The sequence below is a fragment of the Delphinus delphis genome, chromosome 14, assembly GCF_949987515.2.
Source record: "Delphinus delphis chromosome 14, mDelDel1.2, whole genome shotgun sequence".
Lineage (NCBI taxonomy): Eukaryota > Metazoa > Chordata > Mammalia > Artiodactyla > Delphinidae > Delphinus > Delphinus delphis.
In genome coordinates, this window is record NC_082696.1 from 46,355,870 (window position 1) to 46,370,481 (window position 14,612).

The window sequence follows — 14,612 nt, forward strand, 5'->3', positions numbered from 1 at the left end:
TATGTTTAGGCCACATCCTTTGCTTGAATAGCCATCCACATTTGCTAGGATAAAACTATAATGCTTCATTTAACTTTTCTAAAATAGATAATGCTTGGATCTGCTGGAAACCCTGTTGAATTTAATCTATTTTTTAATAATTCTTAAACTACCTATCTTCAAAAAGGTTCGATGATTTATAGTATTAACACATGTTTAAGAAACAAAATTATTATTAATTCTTTAAACATCTTTATTGGGGTATAATTGCTTTACAATGGTGTGTTAGTTTCTGCTTTATAACAAAGTGAATCATCTATACATATTATCCCCATATCTCCTCCCTCTTCTGTCTCCCTCTCACCTTCCATATCCCACCCCTCTAGGTGGACACAAAGCACCAACCTGATCTCCCTGTGCTATGTGGCTGCTTCCCACTAGCTATCTATTTTACACTTGGTAGTATGTATAAGTCCATGCCACTCTCTCACTTCATCAGAGCTTACCCTTCCCCCTCCCCATGTCCTCAAGTCCATTCTATACGTCTGCGTCTTTATTCCTGTCTTGCCCCTAGGTTCTTCATAAACATTTTTTTTTTTAGATTCCATATATATGTGTTAGCATACGGTATTTGTTTTTCTCGTTCTGACTTACTTCACTCTGTATGACAGTCTCTAGGTCCAACCACCTCACTACAAACAACTCAATTTTGTTTCTTTTTATGGCTGAGTAATATTCCATTGTATATATGTGCCACATCTTCTTTATCCATTCATCAGTCAATGGACACTTAGGTTGCTTCCACGTCTTGGCTATTGTAAATAGAGCTGCAATGAACATTGTGGTACATGTCTCTTTTTGAATTATAGTTTTCTCAGGGTATATGCCCAGTAGTGGGATTGCTGGGTCATATGGTAGTTCTATTTGTAGTTTTATAAGGAACCTCCATACTGTTCTCTATAGTGGCTGTGTCAATTTACATTCCCACCAACAGTACAATGGGGTTCCCTTTTCTCCACACCCTCTCCAGCATTTATTGTTTGTAGATTTTTTGATGATGGTCTTTCTGACTGGTGTGAGGTGATATCTCATTGTAGTTTTGATTTGCATTTCTCTAATGATTAGTGATGTTGAGCATCCTTTCATATGTTTCTTGGCAATCTGTATATCTTCTTTGGAAAAATGTCTATTTAGATCTGCCCATTTTTGTACTGGGTTGTTTTTTTGATATTGAGCTGCATGAGCTGCTTGTAAATTTTGGAGATTAATTCTTTGTCAGTTGCTTCCTTTGCAAATATTTTCTCCCATTCTGTTGGTTGTCTTTTCATCTTGTTTATGGTTTCCTTTGCTGTGCAAAAGCTTTCAAGTTTCATTAGGTCCCATTTGTATATTTTTGTCTTTATTTCCATTTCTGTAGGGGGTGGGTCAAAAAGCATCTTGCTATGATTTATGTCACAGAATGTTCTGCCTATGTTTTCCTCTAAGAATTTTATAGTGTCTGGCCTTACATAGAGGCCTTTAATACATTTTGAGTTTCTTTTTGTGTATGGTGTTAGGGAGGGTTCTCATTCCATTCTTTTACATGTAGCTGTCCAGTTTTCCCAACACCAATTACTGAAGAGGCTGTCTTTTCTCCTTTTTATATTCTTGCCTCCTTTATGAAAAATAAGGTGACCATATGTGCGCAGGTTTATCTCTGGGCTTTCTATCCTTTTCCATTGATCTGTATTTCTGTTTTTGTGCCAGTACCATACTGTCTTGATGGTTATAGCTTTGTAGCATAGTCTGAAGTTCAGGAGCCTGATTCCTCCAGCTCCATTTTTCTTTCTCAAGATTGCTTTGGCTATTCGGGGTCTTTTGTGTTTTCCATACAAATTGTGAATTTTTTTGTTCTAGTTCTGTGAAAAATGGCATCGGTAGTTTGATAGGGATTGCACTGAATCTGTAGATTGTTTTGGGTTGTATAGTCATTTTCACAATGTTGATTCTTCCAATCCAAGAACATGGTATATCTCTCCCTCTGTATCATCATTAATTTCTTTCATCAGTATCTTATAGTTTTCTGCATACAGGTCTTTTGTCTCCTTACATAGGTTTATTCCTAGGTATTTTATTCTTTTTCTTGCAATGGTAAATGGGAGTGTTTCCTGAATTTCTCTTTCAAATTTTTCATCATTAGTATATAGGAATGCAACAGATTTCTGTGCATTAATTTTGTATCCTGCTTCTTTACCAAATTCATTGATTAGCTCTAGTTGTTTTCTGGTAGCATCTTTAGGATTCTCTATGTATAGTACCATGTCATCTGCAAACAGTGACAGCTTTACTTCTTCTTTTCCGATTTGGATTTCCTTTCTTTCTTTTTCTTCTCTGAATGCTGTGGCTAAAACTTCCAAAACTATGTTGAATAATAGTGGTGAGAATGGGTAACCTTGTCTTGTTCCTGATCTTAGAGGAAGTGGTTTCAGTTTATCACCATTGAGAATGATGTTGGCTGTGGGTTTGTCATATATGGCCTTTATTATTTTGAGGTAAGTTCCCTCTATGCCTACTTTCTGGAGGGTTTTTATCATAAATGGGTGTTGAATTTTGTCAAAAGCTTTTTTTGCATCTACTGAGATGGTCATATGGGTTTTTCCTTCAATTTGTTAATATGGTTTATCACATTGATTGATTTGCATATACTGAAGAATCCTTGCACTCCTGGTATAAACCCTACTTGATCATGGTGTATGATCCTTTTAATGTGCTATTGGATTCTGTTTGCTAGTATTTTGTTGAAGGTTTTTGTATCTATGTTCATCAGTGATATTGGCCTGTAGTTTTCTTTCTTTGTAACATCTTTGTCTGGTTTTGGTATCAGGGTGATGGTGGCTTCATAGAATGAGTTTGGGAGTGTTCCTCCCTCTGCTATATTTTGGAAGATTTTGAGAAGGATAGGTGTTAGCTCTTCTCTAAAAGTTTGATAGAATTTGCCTGTGAAGCCATCTGGTCCTAGGCCTTTGTTTGTTGAAAGATTTTTTATTACAGTCTCAGTTTCAGTGCTGTGATTGGTGTGTTTATATTTTCTATTTCTTCCTGGGTTAGTCTCAGAAGGTTGTGCATTTCTAAGAATTTATCCATTTCTTCCAGGTTGTCCATTTTATTGGCATACAGTTGCTGTAGTAATCTCTCATGATCCTTTGTAGTTTTGCAGTGTCAATTATTACTTCTCCTTTTTCATTTCTAATTCTATTGATTTGAGTCTTCTCCCTTTTTTTATTGATGAGTGTGGCTAGTGGTTTATCGATATTGTTTATCTTCTCAAAGAATCAGCTTTTACTTTTATTGATCTTTGCTATTGTTTCCTTCATTTCTTTTTCATTATGATTTCTTTTCTCCTGCTAAATTTGGGGTTTTTTTGTTCTTCTTTCTCTAATTGCTTTAGGTGTAATTTAGGTTGTTTATTTGAGATTTGAGGTAGGATTGTATTTCTATAAACCTCCCTCTTAGAACTGCTTTTGCTGCATCCCATAGGTTTTGGGTCGTCGTGTTTTGATTGTCATTTGTTTCTAGGTATTTTTTGATTTCCTCTTTGATTTCTTCAGTGATCTCTTGCTATTAAGTGCTATATTGTTTAGCCTCCATGTGTTTTGTATTTTTACGGATTTTTTCCTGTAATTGGTATCTAGTCTCATAACGTTGTGGTCAGAAAAGATACTTGATACAATTTCAATTTTTTTGAGTTTACCAAGGCTTGATGTGACCCAAGATATGATCTACAATGTTGTACAAGTACTTGATAAGAAAGTGTATTCTGTTGTTTTTGGTTGGATTGTCCTATAAATATCAGTAAGTCCATCTTTTTTAATGTATCATTTAAAGCTTGTGTTTCCTTATTTAGTTTCATTTTGGATGATCTGTCCAGTGGTGAAAGTGGGGTGTTGAAGTCCCCTACTATGATTGTGTTACTGTTGATTTCCCCTTTTATGGCTGTTAGCATTTGCCTTATGTATTGAGGTGCTCTTATGTTGGGTGCATAAATATTTACAATTGTTATATCTTCTGCTTGGATTGATCCCTTGATCATTATGTAGTGTCCTTCTTTGTCTCTTGTAATAGTCTTTGTTTTAAAGTCTATTTTGTCTGATATGAGAATTGCTACTCCAGCTTTCTTTTGATTTCCATTTGCATGGAATATCTTTTTCCTTCCCCTCACTTTCAGTCCGTATGAGTCCCTAGGTCTGAAGTGGGTCTCTTGTAGACAGCATATATACAGATCTTGTTTTTGTATCCATCAGCCAGTCTATGTCTTTTGGTGGGAGCATTTAATCCATTTACATTTAAGGTAATTATCGATATGTGTGTTCCTATTACCATTTTCTTAAGTGTTTTGGGTTTGTTATTTTAGATCTTTTCCTCCTTTTGTGTTTCCTGCCTAGAGCAGTTCCTCTGGAATTTGTTGAAAAGCTGGTTTTGTGGTGCTGAATTCTCTTAGCTTTTGTTGTCTGTAAAGATTTTAATTTCTCCATCGAATCTGAATGAGATCCTTGCTGGGTAGAGTAATCTTGGTTGTAGGTTTTTCTCTTTCATGACTTTAAATATGTCCTGTGACTCCCTTCTGGCTTGCAGAGTTTCTGCTGAAAGATCAGCCGTTAACCTTATGGGGATTCCCTTATATGTTATTTGTTGTTTTTCCCTTGCTGCTTTTAATATTTTTTCTTTGTATTTAATTTTTGATAGTTTGATTAATATGTGTCTTGGAGTGTTTCTTCTTGGATTTATCCTGTATGGGACTCTGAATTTCCTGGACTTGATTGACTATTTCCTTTCCCATATTAGGGAAGTTTTCAACTATAATCTCTTCAAATATTTTCTCAGTCCCTTTCTTTCTCTCTTCTATTTCTGGGACCCCTATAATTCAAATATTGGTTTGTTTAATATTGTTCCAGAGGTCTCTGAGACTGTCCTCAATTCTTTTCAATCTTTTTTCTTTATTCTGCTCTGCAGTAGTTATTTCCAGTATTTTATCTTCCAGGTCACTTATCAGTTCTTCTCACTCGGTTATTCTGCTATTGATTTTTTTTAGACAATTTTTAATTTCATTTATTGTGTTGTTCATCACTGTTTGTTTGCTCTTTAGTTCTTCTAGTTCCTTGTTAAACAGTTCTTGTATTTTCTCCATTCTCTTTCCAAGATTTGGATCATCCTTACTACCATAACTCTGAATTCTTTTTTCAAGTAAACTGCCTATTTCCTCTTCATTTGTTTGGTCTGGTGGATTTTTACCTTGCTCCTTCATGTGCTGTGTGTTTCTCTGTCTTCTCATTTTGCTTAACTTACTGTGTTTGGGGAACACTGTAGTTTTTGCATCTATAGAAATAATTCTTGGTTTAAATACAGAGATGTTTGTTAAAGTACCTTTTTATGTTTCTTGCAAAACTGTAGTTGGACTCGTTCAGTGCTTCCTCAAAGTTTTTTTCTTTTGTTTTGTTTTTAGTAAGTATCACCAAAGTGAAGATGCAGCAGCTAAACTTAAAAAACAGGGGAAAAAAAGAAAAAAGCTGTGTTGCTTCTGGAAGAGTCTTTTAAAACAGTCCCTGAGTTCAGAAAATTGTAAACCTGTTTCTTTTAAACATTAGATTCTCAAGTGAGATTTTGTTCACTTTGGGGTCCTAGATGTGTGAGAAGGACTGCTGATAATCTGTCATAAAAATGTCACAGTCAAAGCTCCATCTTTTTCTTTAAGTTTCCATCCTACTTTACTAAAGAAGTGGTTCAAAAGGGTGCCTTCAGAGAAGGCCATTTTTTCGTTAATGAAAACTATGTTTAAATTCACTCAGGCTCTTCTTCAGACATTAAATTAGTGTTCTGGTGTGTTCTGCCATAAACTATGGATAATTTTGGGCCTAAAATACCAGAGTGTGATCTCTGGGGAAGGTCACGCTCTCAGCAGAACTACAGTCTGATAGACACACTTTAGAAGAACCCTTCAAAGGATATTTATTACATCGTTCAACACCATAATAATCCATATTAAGATCCCACAAAAGCCTGAAGACCAACAGTAGAAATAATTATTTATAAAAAGTTATTTCCAAATGAATTACTTTAGAAAATATTGTCATTTCAGTAGGGTTTAGGAAATTTCTAAGATTATTTTATATGCTCAGAATGTAGATTATTTTAGGTAACTATGTCAGTTATATATGTGAATTCTGACTAATGAATAATGAGGAATATTTTAGAATAATGACTAATGGACTAATTCTTATTAACTTATGAAGATGTATTCAGCCAAGTGTACCAGTGTTAAGTGGTGCTCTCATGAATATTCTCAATTATTTAGGTTTATAAATTTAGAGTTGATTATTTTCAAGTAAACATATTATTCATGAAGTTCCGAATTATCACATTTTCCCAAGAATCACATTTTTATTGCATGCATGCAAGTTTATAAAAAATCCTTTTCTTTGGTTATTAATAAAACATATCTGGCATACACATTGGCAGCTGACACATTAGTATCAAAAGTGTGACTAAATTGATTACTAACATTTCTGCTCCCTTAGGATTATGGACTCTTCATTGGATGTTAAAAGAGTAAAAAATGCTATTCTGGTCATTCCCTAAAATGCTTGGTTATGAGAAAAATTGAAGCTTATCTACCATGAGTTCTTTTTTACACAAAAATGAATTTATTTCCTGAGTGATTAAAGACCATGTGTTGGCAGAGTTAGTTCCTCTTTTAAAAATATTCCATGATAAGTACATCAGACACATTATTCTTTAGCAAGATTGTTATCCTACTTTTGAAAAACTGACAATAATGTCTTACTTAAATCTTGTTATAGGTCTATGTATTATTATGTCTTACCAGGACACTGAAAAGGCTTCTTTGTGGTTTATATTTGAGCAGACAAATCAGTTTTTTTCCCTCCATTAGAAAACAGTCACATTAATAACAGTTTACAGTTATGGTCTCAGAATAAATGGGCACCATGCAGACATTTAAATCATGCCATCTATTTAGTTTGGGTGCTTAACAGAGTTCTATATCATAAGCACAGCTCTATTACTAAACTATGCAGGCAATCATTGAACAATGTTATTTTTATGTAGAATTTTTTATTTAGGTAAAATATTTTGTTTATATTCCAATTTATACTTGATGTAGATTTGATTGCATGCTATTTTTTATGGCCGTGTTGACATGCCTTGATACAAAATTGTTCAGAATAAGTTGTCATAGAGTTAATAAGAACTGATTTCTGCCTAACACAGCTTCTACCCAAAGCATAAATTAGCTATTCACTTTAAATTGCTTGATCAAAAAGACAACAGTTTCTAAAAGCTTCCCTTGAAATTTTCTGGAAAATATACAGTGGAATTCATGTTGTAATGCAAAAGGTCTCAAGAAAATACATTCTTGAAGAATTTCTTACTTCAGTGTACCATCATTATAGTGTTGTACTCCATTGCTTTTGGCTGATAAAGTTATCAAGATAACTTTAAAATTCAATATGTTCTCAGTAAATATTTTTACCCAGTAATCTCTGAACACTTCCTGGCAAAAAACTAAGTCCTTGACTAAAAAACATAAATTTCTGACTTATGTCCCTTTTCCTTCCCAATTCTCTGTCTCTTTGCCTCTGTGTAGATGTGTGTGGAACTCTTGATATAGAGAGAATAGAACAGTAAAAAAGAAGCTAGAAATGAGTTAAACATAAAATTTGGTATTAAGGAGCTGAAAATAAGGCAAAGAAACTAAAAATTTGTATACATTACATACAATAACGTAGTGGGAATAATGGGATGTGAGTAGAGGGATAAGGGAGGAAATCCATTAGGCAACCTCAAAACAAGAAAGTTAAGAAAGATAATAGTGTCAGCCTCTTGCAGATCAATTAAAGAGTGGGAATTGAGCCAATGTTAGAAGGGAAGAATAGTACTATAATCTTCTTTTGAAAACAATGGCAATGGGCCATTTATCCTGTTGGTTTTACCTCGGGCTGGTGTCCAGCCTAGACAATTAATAAAATATTCTTGTTAAGGCACTGGCAACTTTATCTTGCCGCTGTTAGCAAAGTGTCACTAACAACTATGTGCACAGATCTGATCCATATTCTAAGTTTAAATGAAGTGAAAACGTAAAAATCCAATGCAATTGTAAAGAAACAAGTTAGTAGGCAATGGAGATGGATCTTTGCTCTTTCTTGGGGCAAACATGTTGAATGGAAGGACAATTCAACCTGATATTTTCATGATAATGACCATTTTTACAATGAAATATCCAGATGATATCTGGGTATCTGAATGGATAAGTAAGGTAGATTATTTATGGCTCCAAACAACTGGATATTTGGAGGTCCAAGTACATTGGTCCTAACAAATGCCAAGGTAAAATAACCTAAGTAAATGTGTTTTTGGTTTGTTTTTTAACATATTTATTGGAGTGTAATTGCTTTACAATGGTGTGTTAGTTTCTACCGTATAACAAAGTGAATCAGCTATACATATACATACATTCCCATAATAAAAAATATATAGTACATTCTGTCCTATGCCAATAATATGTCTGAATTAGAACCAGTATTTGATATTCTCTCTATTTCTCTAAGTATTTTGAAGAGCAAATGACAACGAATACATTAGAGTTTTTTAATTACAAGGAATCCTTCAATATTTTTGCTTTCCTGTGGTTTAATCCCAATTTATTTTTATTCCCCCCAATAAATTTTCTACTAATATTAACATTGGCATTATAAACAATGTATTTTATAATTTATATACATTTATAATAAAATTCAGGTAATTAACTTTTTAATATATTATTTGATGGAACACATTTTGTTTTGCATTTGTTCTCTTTCTTTTTTTAAGAGTATTGAAGTTGCTTATTTCTGAAAATTCTTGTACTCTACAATGTTAGCCACAATTGGGTCAGTTTAATCCCTTTCAAAATCAGGATCCTATCCAAGAACAAACAAGTCGCTCTCATTATTTTAGTCACAGTACGTAAACACTGGGGAAATGTATTCAATGCTTTCTGTCAGAGTTCTTTCAGTCATCAAAAAATACACTGAATGGAGTCTAAACAATATGATTGTAAATTTCTGATAAAGATCCATTTATTTCCATCAGCCTAAATCTTAGAGATTTTATATAACATGATGGTTCACCAAAAACTAAAGGTTTGATGTGTGTGTTGAAGTTCAGTGAAAATCTAATTTCTTCTCCATACTGTTTTGTGTTAGAGAAGAAAGACTTTAAAAGGTTAACTTGGCAAATGGTATCCTTTGTTGCCTTTTCTTCTAATGGAAAATTGATACATTCCCCCAGTAATTTTTATAATGATGGAAAACTTACCGTGTTTAATTATCAAACTTACCACTTATATGCATACCCATACCTAATATGAAAATGAGAGTACAAAATTCTGAAGATTTTAGTTCCATTACCATAACAGATTAGACTACTCTTCTGGAGACTTGGTTTTGTCAAAAGAATAAGAAACACATACCCAAATACAGAAAACAGTAGAGAGGCAATAAGTAACCACTGAAGTGTGGCTGCCATATTTAATGTTTTATGTGCTATGTCTCCAGATAGCTTAGAGAGTAGAGATAGTGGAGTCCCCCCAAGCAGTGTGCCTTACTTATATACTAACATGGCATTATCACTTCAAATTAAATAAATTTTTAAAATAAGGATTATTTAAAAATCTGTAGTTTAATCAAGAGCTTGAAGATAAGCTGCAAATTTTCTAAAACTAGCCTCTGTCTCTACCTTACTCTAGTTATTTTAAGTTTTCTTTTATGAAGAAGTCTAATGAGATTTTGCACAAAAGTAACACTCTCTCTCAGAAATATATAATGATACGGAATCTTCAGAGTAGTTAAGGGTTTTTTGAGTCAACTACATTATTTTGCAGGATTATTTCATGCAGTGTTTATTTTCACCAGGGGATTTTTATTTGCTGTTGTAGTTGTATGAAGTAATGAAAATACCTTCTGGTCCTTTAAATAAGTAAATTCCTATATCCGACTTACCTAGCAGTAGTTCTTTTAGCAATTATGTGGCAAAACAAAGGACATTTCTTCTATATACAAAAGCTATGTTTCAATCCACGGATTGTTGTTGCGTTCCAAGATATTAGGTATAAATCCAGTTTATCCTTATAAAATATTCCCAGTGAAATTAGGTGGAGTCCTGATTGATTTAATACTGAAGAGTCTGGCTTACTGTAGTAAAGGCAGTTGAAAATTATATGAAATAATTGAAATTGGAATGGGACACACCCATAATGCTAAGCAGAAAGCAATATAATTAAAACCACACTGATATATCATATGACCTTGACCTAAATGGAATCAGTCTTGGACAATTCAGCAAGGGCTGTTTATCTTTGTTTTTTAATATTTGTGCTCATCCTTCTTCAGTCCTAAGAAGAAAGTCAAATGGCTTATTTTTCTTGGAAAACATCCAAACATCTGTATGTGGATTTCTACTCTCCTAACGATCCAAGTAGAATGTAGGTCACTTCCTTACATACGTGAAACTCTGTATACAGACTCTACAAAGTGGGGCAAAACCTCATTTAATTTAGAGTGTGGGTATATGACTTAATAAATAAAGGTCATATCCAAATTTTTTTATACTCAAGTTTAAACTTTTCTATTTTACCATAATTGCTAACATTTAATGACTGTTTATTTTTAATTTAAAATATTCATTTTACACCTGATAATGATAAAGAGAATTCAACTGCTCTTATTAAATTTTTTCCTACTTCTCATTCATCCCAGTCTGTCTATACGACAAGAGATCCTTCTGCACAGTCATGGGACACCCCTGCCTGCATGTCCAGGCTTTGTCCACACCCCTGTAAACAGCTACCCTGTAGCCACCCTTTGGGCCTAGAGGCACGTACTCACTGGAGTATGATTGGCCCTCAGAGGGTGGAGCTAGGGAAAGGGCCTGCAGGGCCTCTGGATGTGGGCATGGGGCACTCATGTCAGAGTTCCTGGTTCCTGGAGTATGGTTTAGAAATGGTGGCAGGAGGTTGTAGCCACTGGTTGAGCGGGTGTCCTTGGGCCATCAGATGCCTAACACCACACAAAGAGACAACTGGAGGAGGATCAGAGCAGGCTTCTCTGAAATATGAAGGCCCAGGATAGGGGCACTAGTACCTGAGAATATAGATCTGGGAAATGAGAGTTCCAGACTAAGGTGGTGAGCTGTGTCGGCCCTTTGGAGTTCAAGCAGAAACAGCTTTGGCAAGAAGTGGGGTAACGTAAAGGTTGTGCACTCCACAAGGAACTAGAGAGAGCAGGATTCGACACCTGTATTTTATAAGTTGGACTCCTTGCACTTTTAATATTCTTTGTATTTATTCCTTTGGGCATTTTTTCTCTTTAGTACTTAGCTATCTATTTTGTATTTCTAGGCCTAACTTAGCTGTGCTACAGAGAACTGGCTTATCTATACTTGCGTCAGAGCTTTTAGGGGACAGTAGCTCCAGGTGCATGCAAGGCATGAGGGAAATAATCAAAGGAAGTGGAAATTTGGGAGGCAGTGAGGATATTTACTGGATGATGGTTATACATGTACTATGGAATCCAAGTTGGAAAAGAAGGGTGTGTAAGAGAGGAGGAGATTAATGGATAAGAGAAAAATGATGGAGTCAATACATTTGAAATTTGTGAACTAGGAGTTAAAGTGGTGATGTAAATCTGTTAGTTTTTTTGGTTGGAAACCAAGAAAGTAACCCTGACTCCCTTAAACATTAAAAAAAAATTAAAAACTGTAACAGAGCCCTGGAAAATGCAGAACAGAAACTCATGGGAAGTCTAGGAGAGGTCCACGAGATGACTCAGTGAAACCACCATTCATAGTGGTTTATCTTTGCTCATTTATATTTCCTAAATTTCCAAGAAAAAGACTTTTTTTTTGCTGACTTTAAAGTGCATTTATAAATTTCTCCTCATTGATTGTTCATGTACATTCAGGGGACAGGGCTGATAACAATAATTTAATAACTAGGGAATTAACCACTTGAGCAAGAGAGCTGGATGAACAGGAGTTTATGGTCAGAGTGGAATATTAGAAACTGTGATTTCAGAAAGGGTGCAATTTCTGCTGATGACAAGGAGTGATAAGGGGTGAGTTCTGCAGAAAGAGTCCTAGTCAAGGAATCATGGTCACTTGTTCCGTATTGAACAAAGGAAGAGACAAAGAATGTTTCTGGTCTGAGATATGGGAAGAATTGAAGCAGCAGTAATCAGAATGAAGGTTGTCTACCAGAAGAGCTAATTGGAGGGCGTGGAAAGAACAGACGGGGAATTATGTGGCTTAAAAATGCTAAATAAAATGCAGTGCATTATATGGAGAAATGGAGACAAATGAGGGGAAATGGGGAGACACAGCACAGGTCTCAGCCCTGCCCTGGCTTCAGTAACCTAGTGTTCTTTTGATCACTCCAGGTCTCTGTTTTATTCTTGTAGTTCTCCTGTGCCCTCCCATACCTTTGTTCTTAGTGTTTTGATAAATAAACCCTTCTCAAATTATTCCAATTTGAGTGTACTATTGATTTCCCGTTAGGACCCTAAATGATACATCAGCTAATTTAAAATATTTCATCTCATTTTTCTCTATTATATATTATGGTTAATGATAATGATCAACTTTGTAATTACTAATAATCAAGCAGTATGCATATATTACATAATAATAGACATTATATATTTAATTATATTATTTAATCTGTGAGGTAGGTTGTGTTCTCTTCATATTATAGGTGAGAAAACTAAGACTCAAAGATATTGTTATATAGTCAGTAAGTTGCAAAACCAGTCTGGGTCCAGTATTTGTTTTCTTAAATACAAGTATTGGATTGACTCTCACAAAAGGGGATACCAAACTGAGTAAGCTTTACCTCTGCCCTTAGTAAGAGCAACAGCTATTTGGTAAAATAACTAATTAACTAAAAATAACTAATTAATTAATGTACGGTGTGTGTGTGTTTGTGTGTGTGTATCCTTCAAAGGATAAACTGGCTATCCTAGGTATGGAAGAAACCCACTTGAAAACTTTCCCAGAGCCCATCAAAATAGGTCATTACTTTGAGAAGTTGGCTTGATGAAAGCAACATTTACTTGAGTAAGTGTCTGCAGTGAGAAGTTTAAGCCATTCTCTATACACAGACAACCACATAGGAAAACAGCTCAGTAAATTCAAAGCATGAAGATCAAAGTTGTTATGATTACATTTTATTTCCATTTCACCTTACCTTACTGTGCATGCTTATTATTTTATGCTGTTTATACAGTCCATTACCTACTCCCTCTAGTTCTGAGGTCAGAGAAATGGCATTTCCCCTTTAGAGCATTACTACCTCACGCTCTATAATTGGCTAGTGGAATTAGAGATTTTGTGGTTATGGGAACAGAAAATTCCCCCCTTCAGCAAAAATGCAGAATTGTCATGGTACAATTTACTTTCACTCATTCAAGCATTATTCAGACTTACTGATTTTTTAAAATTTCTTTCATTTTAAAAAAATTTGAGGTATTTTCTATTAAATTGGGCTGGCAGAAAACTATAAGATATATTTAAAACTTGGAGAAATTCCAGACACTATTAATCCAGACACTTTTGTTTTGAAAAGAATCCTTAGACATCATTTACAATTCACAGGACAGTTGTTTTCACATAGGGGAAGTTGTTATCTGCCAAAGTCATATCAAAGATAACACACAATATCTGACAGGACAGAAAATTAGAGAGGTAATGTTCTTTGAGTTTTGAATTTTTATTTTATCTTTAAAAATGTAAATATGTTCTTATAAAATAGCTCATCTATGATTTGGCATTTCTGTTGTCAATAATTTATAGAAAGTGAGAACAGCAGTTGGCTTATTTTTTTCAGGAAACTTTTCTGAAGACAACAGAACTGGAAAACTAAATTGAACAATCTTACCACCCTCAAAGGACATTTCTTAGGAGCAGAAGCCCAGACATGTAAGTTTTTCCTTGGTAATCTTGTTAATAATAACTCTTAACCACTGGCGACAAGGGGACTTTTCCGTTCAGTACCATCAAAGGCAGTTGAAATTAAGGACACTGAAAATGAAGGAGTTGGGTTGGGTGGAGGGCAGCCACTAATATAATCTAATTCATATTTAACCAGACAGTGATAAAAAAAACTTGCTTTCCTATTCATATAAATTGGATAGTTCATATAGGCTTTTTTTCTATTATAGGTTGGATTTGTAAAGAGTTAGTTTCTGTTACTTCTCCTGGTTACTGTGACTCTGCAGAATGAAAATAGAAATTCTGAAGGCTTGTGGCATGTGTTTGCATGCCTGAGTGTGTCACATGGGTGAAGAGGGAGACAGAGAGAGAAAAGCTCGTGAGCTGGTAGATGGAGCCAGTGTTCTCCAAGATGAACTCTTATGGGGGAGCCTTCTTGGATTTAGATTATTCCAAGCACAGCCTTCATTTCACTCTGATATCTTGTAATGTTGGGCTTTTTCTGTGCCAGTAGCATTCTTGAAAGCTATAAACACAAGCGAGAAGAACTGTTTATCGGTCAGGCCAAATGAGTTTTGTTTGTGGATGTTCTATGCACTGTGGAGGAAACAAAAAGGCTG